The following is a 20714-nucleotide window of genomic DNA, read 5'->3' on the forward strand; positions in this document are numbered from 1 at the left end:
CTCTGGAAAAGGCGTTGGCGGCGCGCCAGGGCTGTGACTGCACGCGCGGACAATCCAAGAAAGTCCGGCTCCCCGCTCCTGCCAAGGCGAGGGCGGTGGGCACGGAACCAGGAATTCCCAGATCCAAAACCACCTGAGCGCATCTAGACACAACACGTTGGGCAGCGGGACAGGATGCGCTGGCAGTCAGAGCCCAGCGCCGGGCTGGAGCTCCCCGCCTGTCAAGAGGTGAACTGGGAACTGGGCCATGCTCTTCTGCAACCCTTTCAGACCCAGATTCCCACCTCCTCCTCCTCCATGCCGAGCCCTTGGCAGAGCGGGGAGAGGGAGGAGAGCAATGTACCTGGAGCTCTGTGCTGGACATAGCCTGGCCTGTGCCAGGGGGTCTGAACCCGCCTGCTTAACTTCAGGTGGTGCAGGGCTGCAGCAGGGCACAGGAGGGACACAAAGATGAGTTATTTGGGTTATAAACACTGAGTTCTTAGAAATCAGGACATGGATATCTGGTAAAAATGGCAGGCATGGTGTGGTTTAGGCCTGGGTCCCATGTACTGGTGTTCCTCTGGAATATGGAAATACTTAGAAAAGTGAAGTTGAAGTAAATGCAACTTTAAGATAAGAGAAAACATCAGAAAACAGTAGGTGGGGAGCCAAAAGAGACTCTGAGGTCTGAGGCTGCCATTTTAGAACATCACCACAGAACAGATAATGTGGCAGAAGTGACCCCTGTGCAGGGACAACAAACAGGGCTTGGCCCCAGCCCAGCACCCAGCAGGACACACCACAGGGAATCCCTCTGGGAGGGAGCAAACGCCAGTCCAGCGCAGGAGGAGAGGCCTGGGGCAGCAGGACTGGGTCCCTGCCAGTGCCGTGTCCCTGCCGGGGATCAGGTGAATGTGTCAGCGTCTACTGACAGCAACTCAGCCCTCACACCCGTTGTAAAACTTGTAATATGAAATATTTATCATTAGAGTGCAGGTGGAGGAACAAAGGGGTTATTCCAAAGCTGGGAAGTGGGAGGGGAAGTGGGATATGGTGATAAATAGCAAAACTCTAAGTGTTTTCTAGAGCAAGGAACTGCCCCTCAGGCTCCAAACAAAGCACCTTTGCCATTTCTCAGCCTGCACAGTTGACTGTGCAATATGGAGCAGATTCCATCCAGCAAATTGGCTGGTCAGCCTTTCTCCTCAGCTGTAAATAAACTATTAGGAAAAAATAAGTAAAAAATTATGATATTGGTATTGTGATAGTAGTCAAGGCCTTCTTAAGGTTTGGAGCCCCAGTACCATGCTGAATCTCACATGGGAGGCCCTGTGGCTTTAGTGAGATATGTGTGGACCACAGAGAAGGAAAAACACCAAGATATTCTTCCTCAGAAGAGTTTGGAAACTGCAGAATGTACCAGAATGAGAACTGATCTACATCCTCTTATCAGAGGAGTTATTTGATGAAATCCTGGGTTCTGGAAAGACAAAGGAGAAGAGGGGGAACACTCCTCCAGTATCAGGCTGGACTCTCAGAAGTGAATCGCAGTGTTCTGTTAATGTCCATGGTGCCCACAGCACCAAAATGCCATTCCTTGGGTGTTTCATTGGCACTAAACTTTAAAAAGCACGAACTGGAGAGAATTCTGCCATTTTATCCCAGAGCCATGTCAAGCCCCCACCTCCCCAGCCCCAAGGATAGGTCCCCTTCAGGGAGCAAAGCCCCCCGTCTCACTGAGCATCACCAAAAGTTTAACCCCTTCACTCCAGGAGCCTGGGAAGCAGCTCGGGTGCGTCCAGGCAAAGATCCCGAGCTCACACCTCTCTACCTGAGTCCGTCTTTTGGAACCCCCTCCAAGGAGCACTATGTCAGACTATGAAACCCGGTGTTGATAGTAATGTGAAAAGCAGCCTGGATTCCCCAGCCACCCACACAATGAGGAGACACTCACTTTACCAAATGTTTGTGAAAGCTGCAGCAGATTTTGGAATACGCCTCATCAATGAGGCCCTGGCACTTTACTCAATACTGAGGCATTCAGTGAATTCCCAGCCATGAGCACCGGGAAGCAGATGACAGCACAGTTCTTAACAACATTGCCACCTAAGAGCTGAAAATCCTCCCGCTGTCCCGGGCTGTCGCGGCCATCCACGGCACCGGCAGCGACTTTTCCCTGTGGCGCATCCTCACTTTTGGCAGCCGGAGCCGTCCCTGCTCGGCAGTGCTCCCTTGCCCGTGTCCCCGAGAGCCGAGCACGCCTCGCTCAGCCCGGCCCGGCTCCTGGCTCTCAGATAGGCTGGGAAGCAGCGCTCACATGGCACTGCAGGCCACCGCCACCGCGCTGCCTCCTCCTGACTGGAAGTCTCCTTCATGAAGGTGGCCGTGCCATTTAACCCAGCACTAAGGCAGTTTAGGAAACCTGGTCTAGATTAGAGTACTAGAAACAGGAGTAGTGTCTCCCCCCTCCACGAAAAAAAAAAAAAACGGGCTCTGCCAACTGTGTGATGGCAAATATGGACTGAATCGTTGACATGGAAACCGGACTAAAGTCAGCGCTGCCTCGGCTCAGCTCGCACACACAAGTTATCATTATCCAGCCTTTCCCTGGCTACAAACACGGACTGGATCCGGCTGCCGGAGCCGGCTGCGGCTCCCGAGATAAAGTCTGAAGGAGCGAGCGGGGCAGAGCGAGGGGAGCTGGGCAGGAGCGGATGGAGCTGTGTGAGCTGTGTGGGGATGGGGAAGGATGCTCTTCCCCCGCACCGCACCGGGCGTGCGGGGTGTGCACGCTGGACCCGAGAACAAGAGACCCATCTATTATAGTCCATGGGGCGCCCTGCAAAAGATGGAACGGAGCTGGGAGGGTTATTGGCTGTACCTCAGCTTCCCTTATAGGATTTTTGCTAAAGAAAATCACATTTCCTTTCAATGTGTTTATATTTGCCCAGCCTATTCCTTGCAGCGTTTGTTGTATCTGGGTTAAGCACTCTCCTTGTGGCTCCATCACCACGAAGACTGATATTATTTGAATTATTTGTTTGCCGGGCATCGTGCGAGACAACGCTCACTTATCCCCTTCAACAAAATGCTAAAATATTGTATAATCTCGCTTTCTGGGGAGACACAATGGCTCTGCCAGGTGAAGGTAACTCTGTCCCTTTGCCGAATGCAGCAGCTCAAAGGCAGGCGTGGGTTTTCCAGGGGTTTTGCTGCTTCCCACGCCAGGTTCCCCCGGGCAGGGAGCGAGCCCCGGCGAGAGCCCGCTGGTGCCATCTGACAGCGATCTGCGAAACTTTGGATGCATTTTAAGGCAGGAAAGTGGACTCGGCCTGACTCGAGGAAATGCATTATTTTAGCAGCACTGGCGAGGAGGAGGAAAAAGCGAAGCGGAGTTTGCGGAGGGGAAGGGACGCGGGAGCGCAGCCCCCGCGCATCCTGCGCGACCCCCGCGGGCCGGGGGCAGCCGGGGCTGGGGCCGCGCGTGTCCCGCGCCCCCGGCCCGCACCGAGGCACCCCAGAGGGGGAAAGCGGGACACGGCAAATTTTGGGGGCACACGTGTGCGGATTGGGGGTGAGCGAGGACAGCAGCGCTCACCCCGCAGTGAAAGTAAGGGTGGGGGTGGAAATCGGTGATTCCAGGGAAAACTGGGGGATATCGGGAAGGGCAGGAAAACAATAGTGAAGTGCAGGGACAGACGAACCCCGTTTATTCTGTGTACCCGGGGGTGCACCCCGGCTGCCCTCGGACAGCAGCGCTCCGGTGCGCTCGGGGAAGGAAGAGTAAATCTACTGAAAAAAAAAAAAAAAAAAAAGAAAAAGAAAAAAAGGGCAAAAAAGAAAATCAAAACGCGGACCGGAGTTTGCAAAAACCCCTGCACTGGATCCGGAGCCAAGCTTCTGTTTTCCCTGAATCCCACCAGATTTGGGAGCTCTCGGGTGGGTTGGCAGAGAGACCACTTTCTGTTGCGAACCCCACTGTGAAGAGTTAAAAAAAGGGGGGGAAAAAAGGCTTTTAAATCTGAAAAAAGAGAAAGATCTGAACTCTGGGCCTGGATTTTCCCACTGAAGGAAAACTTATTGTGTTCCAAATCCTTGGGACCTGGCGATGCCGTGCGGGAGGGGTCTGCTGCAGGTTCTCCTGTCTGGAAAAAGCTGTCCCTCGGCCTTTCCCCACCTCGGTGCCTCTTTTCAGTGGGGTGTAAAAAACACATCCCCTCCCGTGAAAATCTACCCCCCTAAAGTGTATTTTTAGAGAAGTTTGAGTTCAGGCGTCACGACTGGGGAGGGGGGTGCTGCGGGAGAGGCAGGCGCTGAGAAAGAAGGGTTTTTTTCCCCCTTTTCATCAAGCTCTCGCACTGCCATTTTCCCGAGGCAGGGAGGGAGCGAGGGAGGGAGAGCGGAGCGACAGACAGCGCTGGCGAGGAAGTTTCTCACGGCAACTGCGGGCTGGATCGGGAACGGAGCCTTTTGTTCCCGGCAAGTTCAGCAGGAGAGAGAGTTGGAGCCTGCTGGAGAGAAAAACCAGCGGAGAAATAAAATGGAGGGAAGTAGGAAGAGAGGAGAGAGAGCTGGTGCTGGGCTGAGATTAACTGCAGAGCACCGCGCTCGGGTGTGCGCGGCATTTATTTAGAAAGTTGGTGTGGTAGCCTGAGGCAGAAATCCCTCGTTAAGTGCATGGGAATGAGTGAGAGACCCAAGGACACGCAGTGCTGGGCAGGAAGTGGAATTTTCCAAGGGGTTCACATCCTTCGGTGCTCTTTTTGCCAAGATTCGCTCTCCTCGCTCGATGAAGGCTGCCTCCTAGAGACACCAGGGAAAAGGCCTTAAAAATGTGGCGTGCTCCAGGCCTGTTTAAACTGAATAATTAAAGGCTGGGCATACCCTCCATGAGAGATTGCAGCGCGGTCTGAAGCCCAGACGCAATTTGGGGTTCTGCCCTGCCTCCCCTCCGCGTCCCTTTCTGCCCAGTGAGTGTTGAAACACGGTGCATTGTGGCCATGATCTCGGAATGGGGTGAAAAGTCACCTAAAACCCAGCCCCCCCTCGATTTAATGCTTAGACACACATCCAGTACATCCCATATTCACATCCACAATTGGTTTTGTCCCCCTGCACACGCTGCTAATCTTTCACCCCAAACCACTCGTGCTCTTTGCGTGTATGCAGACCCAGAATGTGAAATAAACTTGTCTGAATTAACCCCCAAATCGCTGACAAACACCCATCCCTTTAGCAGGCACCCAGGAAGGGGGAGCAGAACCAATCCCCTCGCTATTTGTACACTCCGTCCAGGTGGAATTAAAAAGCAAGAGCCCGATCACGAGGCGAGCGAATTTTTCAGCACAAGTTTTGGGTTTAGTGAGGTGTCCCGAAAATACGGTTTGATTAAAAACGTTCATCACCTTGTGCCTTCCCGGCAGGGCAGGGGAGAAGCTCCGGTGCCCTGTGAGAGCGCGGCGTGGCTGTGACAGCAGCTCAGCGAGACACCACGTGGGAAAGCCGAGCTCGGGATTTAAACGTGCTTTTCCACTCCGGCCATGAGGGAGGGAGAGCCTGAGCTGGGGGAAATAAATAAATAATGAATGAAAAAAAGGCTTCGCGTGGAGCTCAGAAGCGACCTCTGTGGCGGCCGGGGACTGAAGTTCAAGAGCCCCGGGCTGGGAGCGCGGAGCAGATGCGGCTCGGGGAAATCCAACAGCAGCAGGAATGGAAAAGGGGGCTCGGGGGTCGGGGCTGCCCCCCCCGGGAGGCGCAGCGGGGCCGGGTGGGAGCGGTCCCACCCCCGCATCGGAGCTGGCTCCGTGTTGTGGGAGCACCCTGAGCTCCGCGGGGGACGCGGTGCCCGAGCCCTGCCCGCTCCCGGTGCCCCCGGCCCCGCCGCAAACCGCGGCCGCCGCTGCCCCGTCCCGGGGCCGGCCCCGAGCAGCCCCCGGGAGCGGCCCCGGCCCCACCCAGCTGCCCTGCCCTGCCCTGCCCTGCCCGGGCGGGGGACACCGGACGCCCCCGTCCTGCCCTGTCCCCGTCCTGCCCTGTCCCTGTCCTGCCCGGTCCCCCTCCTGCCCTGTCCCCGTCCTGCCCGGTCCCTGTCCTGCCCTGTCCCCGTCCTGCCCTGTCCCCGTCCTGCCCGCTCCCTGTCCTGCCCGCTCCCTGTCCTGCCCTGTCCCCATCCTGCCCGCTCCCTGTCCTGCCCGGTCCCTGTCCTGCCCTGTCCCCGTCCTGCCCTGTCCCTGTCCTGCCCGCTCCCTGTCCTGCCCTGTCCCCGTCCTGCCCGGTCCCTGTCCTGCCCTGTCCCCGTCCTGCCCTGTCCCCGTCCTGCCCGCTCCCTGTCCTGCCCGGTCCCTGTCCTGCCCTGTCCCCGTCCTGCCCGCTCCCTGTCCTGCCCGCTCCCCATCCTGCCCTGTCCCCGTCCTGCCTGGTCCCTGTCCTGCCCTGTCCCCGTCCTGCCCTGTCCCCGTCCTGCCCTGTCCCTGTCCTGCCCGGTCCCTATCCTGCCCGGTCCCGGCGTGTCCCACGGAGCCGCCCCGCACCGGGACCTCTGCGGGCCTGGGAAAGTTTAACAGGGGAACGTCAGGAAGCATCAGGCAGGAATTTCAGTGCATCCCGTGGTTTATGGTGGCGTTAACTTTTACATATTGGGAGTAATTAGCAGCGAGGCTGTTAAAAGCAGATTTAAATAACCACCCCCCTCCCCCCTTTCTCTCCTTGCCCAAAATGGTCCAAATCCGGTTTACCTCTGACTCGACCCCCACCCGGACAGAGGTGAGAGCACAAACCCCACGGTTTGTCCATGGAGGCAGGAAAACATATTAAAACCCGCATATTAATTAACAAGTCAATTAAAATAAATATAATTTTGCCATGGTTATTTTGGGTTCTGCCCCTCCCCGCCCCCCAACTTTGTTTTAGTAAAGTGGGGAAACATATACAGAAACCTTCCTTGCAGTAGATGCTTTTTTTTTTCAAACGGAGCCCAGATGCTGGTCAGGATTAAGGTTACACCAAACACATTCTACATTGCCATTTTCCAAACAGAATAAAGCAGATGGAAAAGATGGAAGAGGATAAAGCAGGAACGGAGCAGCAGTGAAAACTGCAAGCCCTGCACTAACGCTGAGAGGAGTGAGCTGGGATGCCAGGAGAGGCAGAAAGAAAGCAAGCAGGCATAGCGCCGCTGCATATCACATTCCTCACAGTTAAAATGAGTATCTTTAATTAAACAGCTGTCAGAATTTGGGCTTTAAACCTTATATTTAAAAGTGGAGAAGGAAATTGAGCTGCAGCTGATCACCGCGTCTCCTCAGGGCTCAGTCCTGGGAGATGTGAAAGCCACTGGCCGGGGGCCATCAGAGTACTTAAGTCTCTACGTAATTTTAAACATCAGCAGCCCCGGTGATTTTAAGGATCTACTCCCTTAAAGTTAGCCATGCACTCAGCACTTTACAGGATCCGCCCAGCACACTCAGAGCAGCTCTGAGCTCCAGGACATGAGTATCTGCACATCTGAGAAACAAAGAAGATCCTCTTTTCAATAGGTTAAACATTTCTGCTATATTTCTAAGAGACACCAGTTCATCCATACTGGGAAATTGGATCAGACTGGAATAAAATCTCAAGGGGAAGTTAGCAGAATCTGTGCTTATTTGCAAAATATCACCATTTGGCAAATTCAGATCTTAGGTGAAATTCTACAATAGTGGTTTACTCAGCACCGTGACTCAGTTACATGATGTGCTTTGAAAATCTCCTGCAGAAACTGACTTTAGGAGATTTTGTTGGTATTATATCGACACACACGACACAGAGAAGGAGCACACAAACTATTAAATATTCATGCCATGGGGAGAACACTTAGTAACGTCCCTTCATTCCAGCTGTACAAAGGCAGGCACAAATAACTGCTGAAAAAATGAACAACCCAAAACAATCGCAACATTCCACATCAACACGGCGGCGTTGAGCAGCTTGCAAACACTGGCCAAGAAAGGGTCAAGCAGTAATTGTCCTTATCTACCTTTCAGCAGCCTCACATAAACGGTAATTCCAATCTGAATTCTGTAATTCTGTAATCAGCCCCCCCCCCGCCCCGGGAGTGTTGGGACTTCCCACACGCTCAGGGTCCCTGTGTGGGGATGGATTTTCTGCTCCAGGCCTCCACCCCTGGAGCTCACATGGCCCGAAGTCACCTTCTGAACGTCACAAGTAGGGACCTTGGTGACATTTACTCACAAACAAAAATTCAAACACGTTCTGACCAGCTTTGCTGGAACTTTCAGAGTTCAGCTCTGGGACTGTGAAATGAGGTCATTTTTATCTATCAGTTATCTCTGCCTTGAGAGAGGCCCGTGATCACACCTCAGCAACAGCACTGCTGGTAGAGTCTGGGATATCACACACATTTTTCACTAAAACAAAAGCATTGGCCTGAGCTTCCTCTGTAAAACTGAGCTCCAGACATACTGAAGAATTGTAAAAATGACATAATTTTCAAATATTCATGAAAGTATTGAGTATATCTGGCAAAAAACCAAAAACCCAGTCCAAATTCAAACATGCAACGGTTGTTGCTTGCATCCCAATCTTTAGATTTAGATCCTGAGTGAAACGTGATCAGAAGGAGTCAGAGTCATTACAGCTGTCAGAAAAAGGTGCAATTAACAGTATTATGAAACAAAGTATTTTAAAAGATTACTTTCCCGGCTTCAGGAAACATAGTTACTGACCTCGGGCTTTCCTGGGTTCCTGCAGTCCCTGGGGGCACTGCAGCCCTCCCTGCCCAGCCCGACCCTCTGCAATCACTGCCTAAACATTGCTTCACCTACCTTGTCTATTTTTAGGGAGTATTTTGTGCAGGACTGCCTCATACATGTGTGCAGAGTGCCCAGCACTCTTCGTGTTCTGTGTAAACACAGGGCTGAGAGCGGTAAATAATGCTGAGGCAGCAGCAGGAGCAGAACTTCTGCAGGGCAGTGCTGAGCCACAGGCTGCAAGGAGCCCCTGGCACTTATCAGCATCCCACAGGATAACGGAGCCCTGGATTCAGCTATCATTGCTCAAGAAACTGCTCATTATCATTATGCTTTAAAGAACTCTTAAAATACTCCAAATTTTTTTTTTACCTGTTAAATAGCCACAGCACAGCAACTTTCTTTAAAAATAAAAAACAAAAAGAACAAACCAAAACAGCCACCAATAAACAAAACCCAACCCAAACACGAAGCACTACAGCTGAGTTGTGATGCAAATGAGTGAATTCATTTCCACCACTTCTAGAGGTACAAAAATAATCTAAATTTGACATCCTATTATGGGGAGAAAGGAAAAAACCCAGCCCAAAATCAAGGCAAAGATGGTGAAACTAATGTCCAAACAACGAGAGGCTAATTAACCTGACCTCAGTGAGATGCAAAACTGAAATTATTCTTCCTCAGGAGGGGGAAAAGATGTTGAGGAAAGTAAAGAGATAAAGTACAACAAAGGTTGCAATAATGGCAAAGCTGATGTCTTTCTTTGATAGGGCAGTAAATTTTTCTGGGTAAAGGAAGACAGAGCAGATCTCATCCATCCCCAAACCAGTAAAGTGTTTGGTCCGGTGCATCATGTAAAAACACCAGTTACATTGGAAAATATGAAGGTCAGTGCAAGAGAAGCTTTGTGGGTGAAAAATGACTAAAAATCCAGAGCTGGATTGTGCTGAAATGGGAAGTTCTGGGCTAGAGATGCTGTTGATGGGCTTTAAGTGACACGAGCACAAGGAACTGAAAGAGTGCGAATGCAGGTGGTGACTGACAACATGCAAAGGCACCAGTCAGGAGACTGGAATATCCTGAATGAAGACCTGGATGAGGTTCTGGAACAGCACAGGAATCCTGAGGAATGGGCTGGTGGAATGCAGTCATGAGATTAATGCAAATCACAAGGCTGTTCACAGGGGGGCTGACAGCCAAACTCCTCTAACCTGGGAATTCAGCACGGCTGGGGAAGGATGGAGACTCAGGAGCGTTATTTAGTCACAGAAACCAAGGTGACAAATGGGATCTAAAGACCAGGTAAGGCACATCCAGATGTTATGGCAACAGCTCTCTTACAGAATTTTGGGTACAGTTTCTATTCAAGAATGACACATGATAACTGGAATAATCACAGAAAAAGCTCCCTGAGCTGGTTACAAGAGCAAGGAATCTGTCAGGAGAGAAGAGTGAAGCTTCCTTTCAGCAAACTCCAACAAAGAGAGGGGTGATAGGGTGAGTTTGTATACACAGACTATGGCTTGAAGACAGTATTTGAACTCCAGGTTATGTTGGCAATAAATACATATCTAAAGGCCTGAGTACAATTAAAATGATTGCTAGAATAGGGTGTCTAATTATTAGGAAAACTAGATTTTAAAGAATTTTTCTTTCCTCTGGGGGAATATAGACCCAGTGGAGAACTTTGACAGTTTTGTCATTATTTTCCCCACTTTTAATCAGTGAAATGAGAAGAAAATCTCTGCAATATTGTGAAGATTCATTAATGGTGGTTAAAAAGTATTCAGACACTGTAGTGATAAGTGTAACAAAAATCCATTACAATTAGTAATTCTGTACTTACTGCAGCACCTGAATTATATGCAATAAATAAAATATGGAAGCAAACATCAAATAACAAGGATAAAAGAAAACTCTGAATGAGACAAGAGTTTGAGAAGGCAGGTTGTATGATTTGATTTATAATTAGAGTTTACATCATGGTGCAAAGAACTGGATTAGGGTGGGCAAAAGTGTAAGAAGCACAGACAGGGGAACTGAGCACCCTGCTTGGCTCCCTGGTAAATTCATGTGGGTCCCAGAGCGTGAAGAAGCACGGAGCAGAGGGTGAATGAATGTGGGCCTGGAGCACACCCCAGCTCAGCACATTCCCTGTGGCAGGCAGTGCTTGGAGGACCCAGCACTGACCCTGGTGTGGCCAGGCCTGCACACAGCGTCACTGTCACCGCAGGGAGCTCTCCAAGGAGAGACATTTCCACAGGAACAGCTTCCAAAATCCCAGAACACCTCCAGAACACCAGAAAGGCTCACACCACAGGCCTGCTTTTCCTGAAGTCTTTCTGTTTCCATCACAAGGAACCACCAGGAGCATGTGGCACCATTTCTCTCATCTCACATCTCTTCCCCTCTCCACACAAAATGTACCTGCTTTAGCAAAACAGCAACAAACAGGGCTGCCCTTCTGGGGTCTCCTGTCCCAGGCACCTGCCCACTGGAGATGCTTTCCATGCTCCTCTTCCGAGCTTCCTTGGCTCTGCCATCTCTTCCCCTTCCCATAAACACCAACACACACAATTAGGGAGCAAAAAAGCACCTTGTGCTGGGGGGTTTCCTCCTTTTTCCTTTACCTTTTTGTTTTTCTCAGTGTTCTCACCAGAGGATACCTCACAAGCACAAAAGATCATATATATACATTAAAATAAGATCCCATGCCAATATTCTTGACAAAAACACCAGAGACTTCAGTTAGAAATAATCAGAAATCTGCTCTTCCACAGGTGGCAATGGGCTTCTGCACGTTAAGGGATGTTTAAATGGATTTACCACTTTCTTCTTCATGAACCTTGCAGCCTTTCAGAAAAGAAGTTGCACAGGGAAAAAAACAATGGATGTCAGGAGAAAAGGAGTAGTCATTTGTCAGGTTGACCCACAGAATCCCCAAATTCCTGAGAATTCCCTGTCAACACACTGTGAAAAATAACATACAGCTGAGTAGCAGAACACCTCTCTGTGGGATAACTGCCCAGAATATCTTGAGAGGTAAATTAATACAAGAAAGAACCAAGCACTGTGCACCCGATTAACAGTGAAAATACCTGAAATCAGCATAACAAAGTGGGGTGAGTGCACTTGTGCTCAGGATGGTTAAACAGCTGTAATTAGATCAAACAAACTAGATTGATGTATCATCCCTTTGTAGCTGTGGCCTCAGAAGGCAGGTCAGGAGCTAAGTTCAGTAAAACAGTTTTAGTGCTGCAGCTTTTATCTAACAAGGCACAGCCACACACTCAGTCCAAAGTAAATACTGCTCAGGAGAACTGCTGAATTCCAAAGAAAGAGAGTTTCTAGAGAAGGTGCTGCTCCTCAACAACAACCTTAACTTTTGTCAGTAATGAAACTCTCCTCATGAATCCAATAATAGACTCTTTGGATAAACACTGCTCAGGATTTTGGTTACAAATTCATTCAAGGCATTTGAAGGTCTTTATTGAGTTGCTTCCCATTCACTTAAAGTGTCTGCACAAAATGGGTGAATTCTAATTTGCTTTGTTCTTTCAGAACCTTTTAATTAAATTTTAGGAAAATAATGTAAAACAACACTGAATGAAATATGGTCAGAACATTTCAGAGATGAGCAAAACATAAAGTAGCAGATGGTAGGAAGAGGATATATGTGAAGAAATGTAAATAGCAGGGAACCTCACCACATCAAAGACGTGAGGCAGAACTGCAAGACCCCTGGGAGAGCTGAGGAGAAGCAGAAACCACTGAGCTGAGAGGTATCAGCCTTTCCTTGCTCAGAAATGACACAACACCAATGGGAAGCTCCAGTCTGGTAGAGGGACCCCTCGTAAGTGAGGTGAGATTGCTGTGAAGGGTCCTTAGAGTGAGTATGGGAGGAAGGGAGGAAACAAGGACAGGTGCCAACAAATGTATTTATCAAACACTCTTGGAATAGGAAAGATACCAACTCTACAGAGCTGTAGGCAATGAAGACATTATAAAGGAGCTAACAGTAGAAAATGACCTTATATTGAAGACAAATGAGATGAATTGTTTAAGTTAGGCAGGAGCCCAAGCAAAGAGAGGCTAATACTGTTAAAGAGAAGCTACTGAATATCAGGGGATGTTTAAGGGTGAAGGGAGGCACCCTTGAGGAGCAGGGCCCAGCTGATAACTGCAAATTCAGCTGAAGGAATAGCTGGAAAATGGTGACCATTCTAAACATTTGTATTTCAAATAGTTGGTAAGCACATTCCCACAGCAGCACTCCAAACCTCATGGAGCCCAAATCACAACTATTCCCATTTTGTATCTTCTTCTGCCCCAAGCTCCATTTGTCTGGGTGATTTATGAGGTGAGCTCTGGCTGCACAAGGCTTCTCTCCTTCTGAATGGACGAACAATTCAGATAAGGAACAAATCTCTTCTGAGTGAATAGAGGAAACTGGACTTAACTGCATTGACTAAGGTATTTATTGTACATCTAGGCCAGAGGAAGCTTAGCACTTTTAATACATATAAAACTGCAGAGAGCTGCTAGGAAGAGCAGAAACCAAACAAAACAGATTCACAAGTTCCTTAATTATTTAAATTAAGCCACTGAAGTAACAGGAAAGAAAGAGCAACAGATATCTATCAATTCCAGTGGCTGATTCCAGCCACCCACAGGAACGGAGGAGCAGTTGGCTCTGTGTCCCCTCAGGCACCCTCAGGCTGAGGAACAGCCAAATTGTAATCACATAACCTCCAACGGGCAGTGCTTTCGTGGCTGTTGATTCCATAAATTGTCTTGAGGTTCCTTGTCATGGAAGACATTGGATATAATTACAGACAAAAAAAAAAAAAAAAACTACAGGCCTGGTCCTGGGCAAGGTGCTTTGGCAACTCAGCAGCTCAGGGGATCATCAGCTCTTTGTAGACAGGAGCCCAATGCTAAGAGACAAACTGCAAGAAATAAATATCTGTGGTACCACTCCAACTTACCAGTTCAGAACAGACACACACAAAATTCCTGAGAGGCAATGAAACCACAGAATTAAAATTTTAAGTGCAAACCCCAACATTAAGTCATCCATTTGCAATTGTTGGTGGTGAATCCATCTACTCCAGATGGGAAGAGGTCACTCTCTTCTTTTTCCAGGGCAAGTCTATGAATAATTTGAGTGATTAAAGCTCAAATCAGGGGTGAAAATGAAAGACTGGGAATGCACGTGGAAAAGAAACCACACTCACAAAGAGAGCCTCACTCAGCTTTCATTCTGGAATCAGGAAAGGCCCCTTCCATTTCTGTCCTGCCACAAAATACAGGTGAGCTCGTACATTTTTTTCCTGAAGAGTTGTCACTTTTAAAGGCACATTGAAATCTTATTTTTACTTTTTAGGTCTCCCTTCCTCTATTGGAGATGACCTAAATTTTGAGCTGAAGCACTCACAGCATCCTCGCTTGGAATAGAAAACAACAGCAAAAAAACATCAGGCTGTGAAAAGAGGCAAAATAATAGGAGGGAAAATTACAGTGAAGTCCTCCCTGAATAAGAGGAGGTCACAAAGGCTGCAGAAATAGAAGCTGAAGTGGTGCTATCCTGAGCCAGGGGACACAAAGTGGTTGCATTTACAGCCCAGGCAGGGGACAGGTGGGCAGGATGTGAATGGAAGCAAACGGCCGCAGTTCTGGGAATACCCAACAGCTCTCAGCATCCCCTTCAAACACTGCTCGGGGAAGAAATGTCACACACACAAACTCCAAGAGCCTGCTGCTGTCACAAAAAACCCTACAGAAACCTGAGTGCTTTCTAGGACTGCTCAAATAGAACCAGACAGCTACAGAAAGGGGGAGAGGCAATATTTTATATGTTAAATAGAAAAATGTATGGGAACACATATAGAGCCCAATAGTCAGCAGTAGAGACTCCTGAACATTCATGCAGCTCATCCTTAACAAAACAAACCCCAAAATGTACTTGCAGATACATTGATTTTGTTTTATTTTATCATCTTAAACAGACAGCAGAAACTGAGATTATAATCTGTGCCTTTTTAAAATTCCATTCAACAGATGTTCATAAACAGACTTGAGCCAAATTTCAGGTCCCCAAAAGGATATTCAGCCTGAGAACTTTTACAAATGAGTGGTAAAGTCCCACTTTTCCCCTTGTAATCATTGCTTTTCTGAGACACTAAATCCTCTCTTAGCCTCATTACAAGTTCCCACCAGCATAAAATGTATTTTTCATTTCCATTTCCTATAGTATTGTTTTCCAAAAATGGCATTTCCCAGCACAAGACAACTCTCCTTCACTCCTTTTTATGTCACCTCCTCAATACCAAAGAATTGTCTCAGTGACAAGGCTCTGTTCTTCTAAAAAGATGAAAAAAATCCAAGTGGTACTAATAAATATTTACTTAATGTAAAGAAAGGGGAATTCAACACTTAAGGATGAAAATTACAGGGGAAAAAAAAGGTGTTTGGAAAGGCAAGGCTCTAAGAAGTTCAGTGCTGTTTATGAGAACGACTGCTCAATGGCTCCTTCTGGGACACAGTGAGATGACTTCTTTAAAAGTATGGTCTAGAAATACCCCCAAATCACTGAAATTATAAGTCACCCGAGTATTTCAGCTGCAATACAAAATTAAGAAATATCAGGACACATAATGAAAATGGTGGAATGAAACCAGCATTGCACTGACTTGTCTATGTTAAAAGGGGAAGGGGGGGCTGAAGTGAAAGGCTTTATTTTTACTTAATTACTCTCAGTGCTCCCTGGGGACTCCTTCCAAAGCGTATTTTGTATTTGGACCTAAATGCAAGCAGGATTCAGCCTTGATCTTATTCCTTATGACAATAGGTTTCTTAAATTAGAAGTCCCACAACTGGAATGTTGACACTACTGCTGGCTCCTCCAGCACCTCTGAGTCCCCCCTGTGCTATGAATCCATTAACCCGGGAAGCACTGAGAACAGGGGACCACAGACTGTTCAAAATTTAAAAATCCATCCACAAAACAATACTTCGTGAGCTTGCAGCATCTTTCATCCATGTATGTGGAAATGGGAAGTCTCAAAATACTTAAAAAAAAAAAAAGAAATCAACAAACCCACCTAACTTCAAGGTATTCTGAAATGATAACATATTAATTGAGTGAGCATCCACCTGTGATGCGATTTAAGACTCTCCTACTGCAGCATTTCACACATATTCAATCCACCTTCTGGTTACAGCGTGCAAGTTTATGTATGCTATGTAGAAGGAACAGCAGAGCTGGTTAAAGATTTTCTCTTGCTTCACATACTCTGCAAGCTTCTCATTAACTCATACATGACTTTAATCAGGGCTGAAGCACACACTTCCTTCAGCATGCAGCAGAACTGAGCTGGGGAAAAAAATCCTCCATAAAATATTATTGTAACCATGAATTAATAAAGAGAAGGGCAACGTTTTCCTAAAGTGGCTGCCGATTCTCATCTGTAAAGGGTTAAACCGACCTTCGCTGATCCAGAAGAGGTAATAAAATAGAACTTTAAGGACAAAAATGGAGCACTTCAAGAGATTATTATGAAGAGCCACATTCAAGAACACAAAACCTTATTCTTAAAGCACAGATGCTTCTGAAACAAGAGATCGCACGTTTTTAACAGCACATTGCCAACCGCTTATAATGAATAAGCAAAACGAGGGAATCAGGGTGTTTTTTTTCATTTTTCCTTGGAGCTCAGAGGGAAGGGGCATTCATGGATGTGGTAGCAGAGCCAGCTCCGCACTTCTGCAGGGCTGTGGAGCTGGTGCTGGTCGGTGTGTGGGGGGAGAAAACAGAGTAAAACCTGAGAAAAACCCATCAGAGCTCCTGTCCTCCCCTTCCAGCGTTAATGGGAGGGATACGAGTCCATGGGAGCTGCAGTGGGGGATGGTGCTGGCGGAGGGGGTGGGGAGAACCGAGCGAGGCCTTACAACCATCAGCAGCTCTTGTTCTTGTTCCTTTCAGCCTTAGCAGGAGGATGTGAAGCTCATGGAGCCGGCAGCGGGATGGGGGGGGAAGCAGCGCAGGATCATAGTTTAGCTTTTGTCCTTTCTCCGCAGGGTTAATAGGAGGACACGAGTGTCACCGGGATAAGGGCAGGGCCGGGGGGGCACGGCGGGGATCGCAGCTCCCCGCAGGGCTCCCGGCAGCGTGTGCTGGGATTTGTGGGGTCCTGTGCGAAGTCACAACACCCGCGGGCGAGGGGTGTGGGGGGGGAACACGGGGCAAACTTCCCTCAACGTGGCGGCTCCGCTTATCCAGCACGGCGAGCCCGGGGTGCCCCGCGGGGTGGGGCGAGCCCCGGCCTTATCTGTGGGGCGCAGGGAGCGCGGCTCCGCGGCCGCGGGCAGGGAGGCAGCGAGGGAGGGAGAGCCCAGGTGCGCTGACAGAGGGAAGGGGGGCACAGGCGGCCCCGCGGCCGCTCTGAGGGCGCTCCCTGCCCGCAGCGGGAGCGCGGGGCTGAGGCGCAACCCCGGCCCCAAAACAGGGGAAAGTTTCCCCAAACTTTGGCGCGGGGGTCCCGTCCCCCCTCAGCGAACCCCTCACGGCGCCCCCCCCTCAGCGGCTGTTCCCGCCCCTGCCGCAGGGGGAGGGGGGCGCTGTTCCCGGCTCCGCGCCGCGTTTTCCCGCTCACCCCCCGCTCCCCGCGCCTCCTCACTCCTCCGCGCCTCCGGATCCCTCCGCCGCAGCCGGCGCTGGGGCTTTTTCACCTACCCCACCCCCACCGCTTCATCCCGAATATCCCGCCCGCAGCTGCGGGGAGGATGCGGGAAGGGAAACGCTTCTCCCACCCTGTTCCTGCAACGGGGTCCTGGCGTCAGGGACCGCGGGACGGAGCCTTTGCTGAGTGAGGGAGAAGAGGCTGTTGGGACTACTTGGCGTTCCTGCCACGGCCTCGGCGGAAGGAGCGCGCTTGAGCGAGAGGCTGTGCAGTACTGCGGCTCTCCTCAGCGCTTCCTGGAAACTCCCGCTTAGGAGCGAGGGGGGGCGGGAGCGAAAGAGTCCCAGGCCGGGAATGGGAGGGGGGCAGGGCACAGCCCCCTCCCCGTGCCCGGACGCCCCCCGAGCCCGCTGACACCCCTCAGGCCGACGCTTACCGCCTCTTCCTGTGCAGATGGAGTAGGGAGAAGTCAGGGATAAACTCCCTCGTAACAGCCGTGCGGGGTGGTGGGGGCTGAACCCCTTTTCCCCTCACAGCCTGGGGTCTGGAAGAGCAGACTCGCCCCTTTCCCCTCACAAACTGGGGTCTGGAAGAGCAGACTCCCCCTTTCCCCTCACAAACTGGGGTCTGGAAGAGCAGACTCCCCCTTTTCCCCTCACAAACTGGGGTCCGGAAGAGCAGACTCCCCCTTTTCCCTTCACAACCTGGGGTCTGGAAGAGCAGACTCCCACTTTCCCCCTCACAACCTGGGGTCTGGAAGAGCAGACTCGCCCCTTTCCCCTCACAAACTGGGGTCTGGAAGAGCAGACTCCCCCTTTCCCCTCACAACCTGGGGTCTGGAAGAGCAGACTCCCCGTTTTCCCCTCACAACCTGGGGTCTGGAAGAGCAGACTCCCCTTTTCCCCTCACAACCTGGGGTCCGGAAGAGCAGACTCGCCCCTTTCCCCTCACATCCCGGGGTGTGGAGGAAAGACCCCAATTTTTTTCCTCACAAGCTGGGAGCGTCTCTCTACCCCCAAAACTGAGGGCTGGGGAGCGGGGGAACGCAACGGGGTGGGGTGGGGGAAAAGAGCCCGGCATGGCCAGGGGACAGGGGGAAGAGATCCTCCAAAAAGAGCCCCTTTTCCCCCGAGTTCCTTGGGATGGGGGCGATCCCTGGATCCGGGGCCCTGGGAGCGGGCTGAGGTGGCGCGGGGGAGGGGAGGCCGGGCTGGTAAATGCAAAACGCTGGTACAGAAGCGTTTTAGCACAATCGGGCTGGAAAGCTCCGACTGCAACGGGCTGAGAACAAAAAAAAAAAAAAAAAAAAAAAAAAGAAAAAAAAGAAAAACGTGAAAAGGCTCCTTTGCTGCCCTCTGCCTGCCGAGGCTGCGGGGGAGCCCGGCCGCCTCCGAGGCTGGCGAAGGGCTGACATTGCCTGAGTGAAAAAGACGGAGGAATCCGGGCCAATTCACACACCTGTGGTGCTTCCACAGAATCAGTTCGGTTGGAAAAGACCTCTGAGATCACCGAGTGCAACCCTTCCTGGCTCTGGATACACTGGGTTATCCTTTTTCCCACGTGTGGACGTGCTTCTGTTCACCTCACTTTTGCACAACTTCAGTAGAGGTAAAACTCCTTCCCATTAGACTAGGCTGAAGAATATCTCAAGCCCAAGAGGCTTTTGGGGTCTGCACTTTAATACTTGAATTATTTAATGACACAATAGTACAAATGCCTAACACATGTAAGCCACAGAAAAGAAAAAAAAAAAAGAAAAAAAAGTGGAAAAAACCAGGAGGGTAGAGTGAGTATGCTGATAAATGCCTGTGATACACAAACATGGGCAGTAAATACCGTGTGGTTCATTAGATACCGGCTGGGGTGATCCTGCCCTGCACTTAAAGGCCTCTCACTTCCTCTGCCTTCTCCAGATTGGTGCCTCGTACCAGCTCCTGTCCAGCTCTGCTGGTTTCCAGTTTGCCCCCCTTTAAATGTGGAGCTGTTGATCCTTTCTGGTGTTACAATGCAACTCTTTGATGCCCAAAGCCCCTTCCTCTACTGAATCCACAAGTTTCAGGGATGCTGGGACTACACAGGAAAGGCAGGGAACATGTAATGGAATTATGTGGAAGAGAAAGGTCCATTAGAACAAGGAGATACCCATAAATCCTGTTAGCAGCCAAGTATTTCCATAGAAATTTCCTGATTTTAGATGCCCAGCACCTTTCCTATCCATTTCCTTAACACCATTCCTAAATCCCTACGTGGCTTCATTTACAAACCTAAACCCCAAATGTAAATTGATGGGGGAGGATCTCTTTGAACTCCTGTGTCCTTGGGTTTTAGCTCTAAATTCCGTAGTTCAGGATCTACTGGAAAGGGCAGCCTCCAGCTCTTGGACCAGGAATCATCTCTTGGCTTTAGACTCCTCCAGCACCGCTCAGTTAAAGATGAGCTGTGTTAAAATCTTTTAGTTATGCGCTCTTTGTGGAACTTTTATTCCTTTGCTCTTTGTACCCCAGTCAGTGCAGAACAGCTTGTAAATGCTTGGATTTATTCTGTCAGCCTCACACTGCTTCCCTTAAACATCAAAATATTAAAACACAAAAGCTCCCCGATTACTCATCAGCAGATCGGTGACTTTGCACACACTCAGCTTTCTCTGGAGTAAATTAAAACAACTCCTTCAAAAATTTTGAGCTGAGGTGGATTGTTTCCAGATTCCCAGGAACTGTGAGGGACAATGTGCCCAACACCAGGATCCTCAGAGCGGCTGCAAAAGGTAAAGATACATCTTGGGTCCTGCAATTAAGTCCAAATTAATTATTCTGGATTCATTTTGCTCAGTTAATGATGTTAATTGCCTGCCTGGCAGACTGTTTAGAATTTGGAACCATTTAATGACTGCTACATAAAGATTTTGCAGTTGGGAGTGATTTTTTGATAACAGATTCAATACAAATCCTTGTCTTGCCTCCCAGTTGTGTTGGCTCCCCAGTGCCAGGTGGAAGGGCAGTGCTGCTTGGTTTGCAATTGTGCTTTAAGTGACTACTAGATCCAGGCAGTATTTATACCTGCGTTTTTAACGTTCTGGCTGACAACATTTCGTAGTTTTAAACTCATTCAAGTAACTCAATCCTAAGCAGACATTCTACTGAATCCAGAACAGCAGAATCCAGTAAAAAAGGTGTTAGTTTAATAAAGCTGGGCACATTTTAACCAGGGAAAGCTGGGTTTATGGGCCCAGAGTACTTGGGACTCGGTGCATTTGAAGCGGTATCACTGAAAGGCAGTGCAGGGGACGCTGCTTTCCGGCTTCCCA

General features: G+C 49.6%; 1 long non-coding RNA gene across 1 annotated transcript; it reads right to left on the minus strand.

Moving 5' to 3' along the window:
- Window positions 1-4542: 4542 nt before the first annotated feature.
- LOC129130195 (uncharacterized) lies at window positions 4543-17242 on the minus strand. Its single transcript, XR_008535516.2, has 3 exons — window positions 16680-17242; window positions 5388-5543; window positions 4543-4785 (listed from the first exon to the last, which is right to left on the minus strand). It is a non-coding gene; the product is annotated as an uncharacterized LOC129130195 (long non-coding RNA).
- Window positions 17243-20714: the final 3472 nt, after the last annotated feature.

Source organism: Agelaius phoeniceus, chromosome 22 (assembly GCF_051311805.1).
Source record: "Agelaius phoeniceus isolate bAgePho1 chromosome 22, bAgePho1.hap1, whole genome shotgun sequence".
NCBI lineage: Eukaryota > Metazoa > Chordata > Aves > Passeriformes > Icteridae > Agelaius > Agelaius phoeniceus.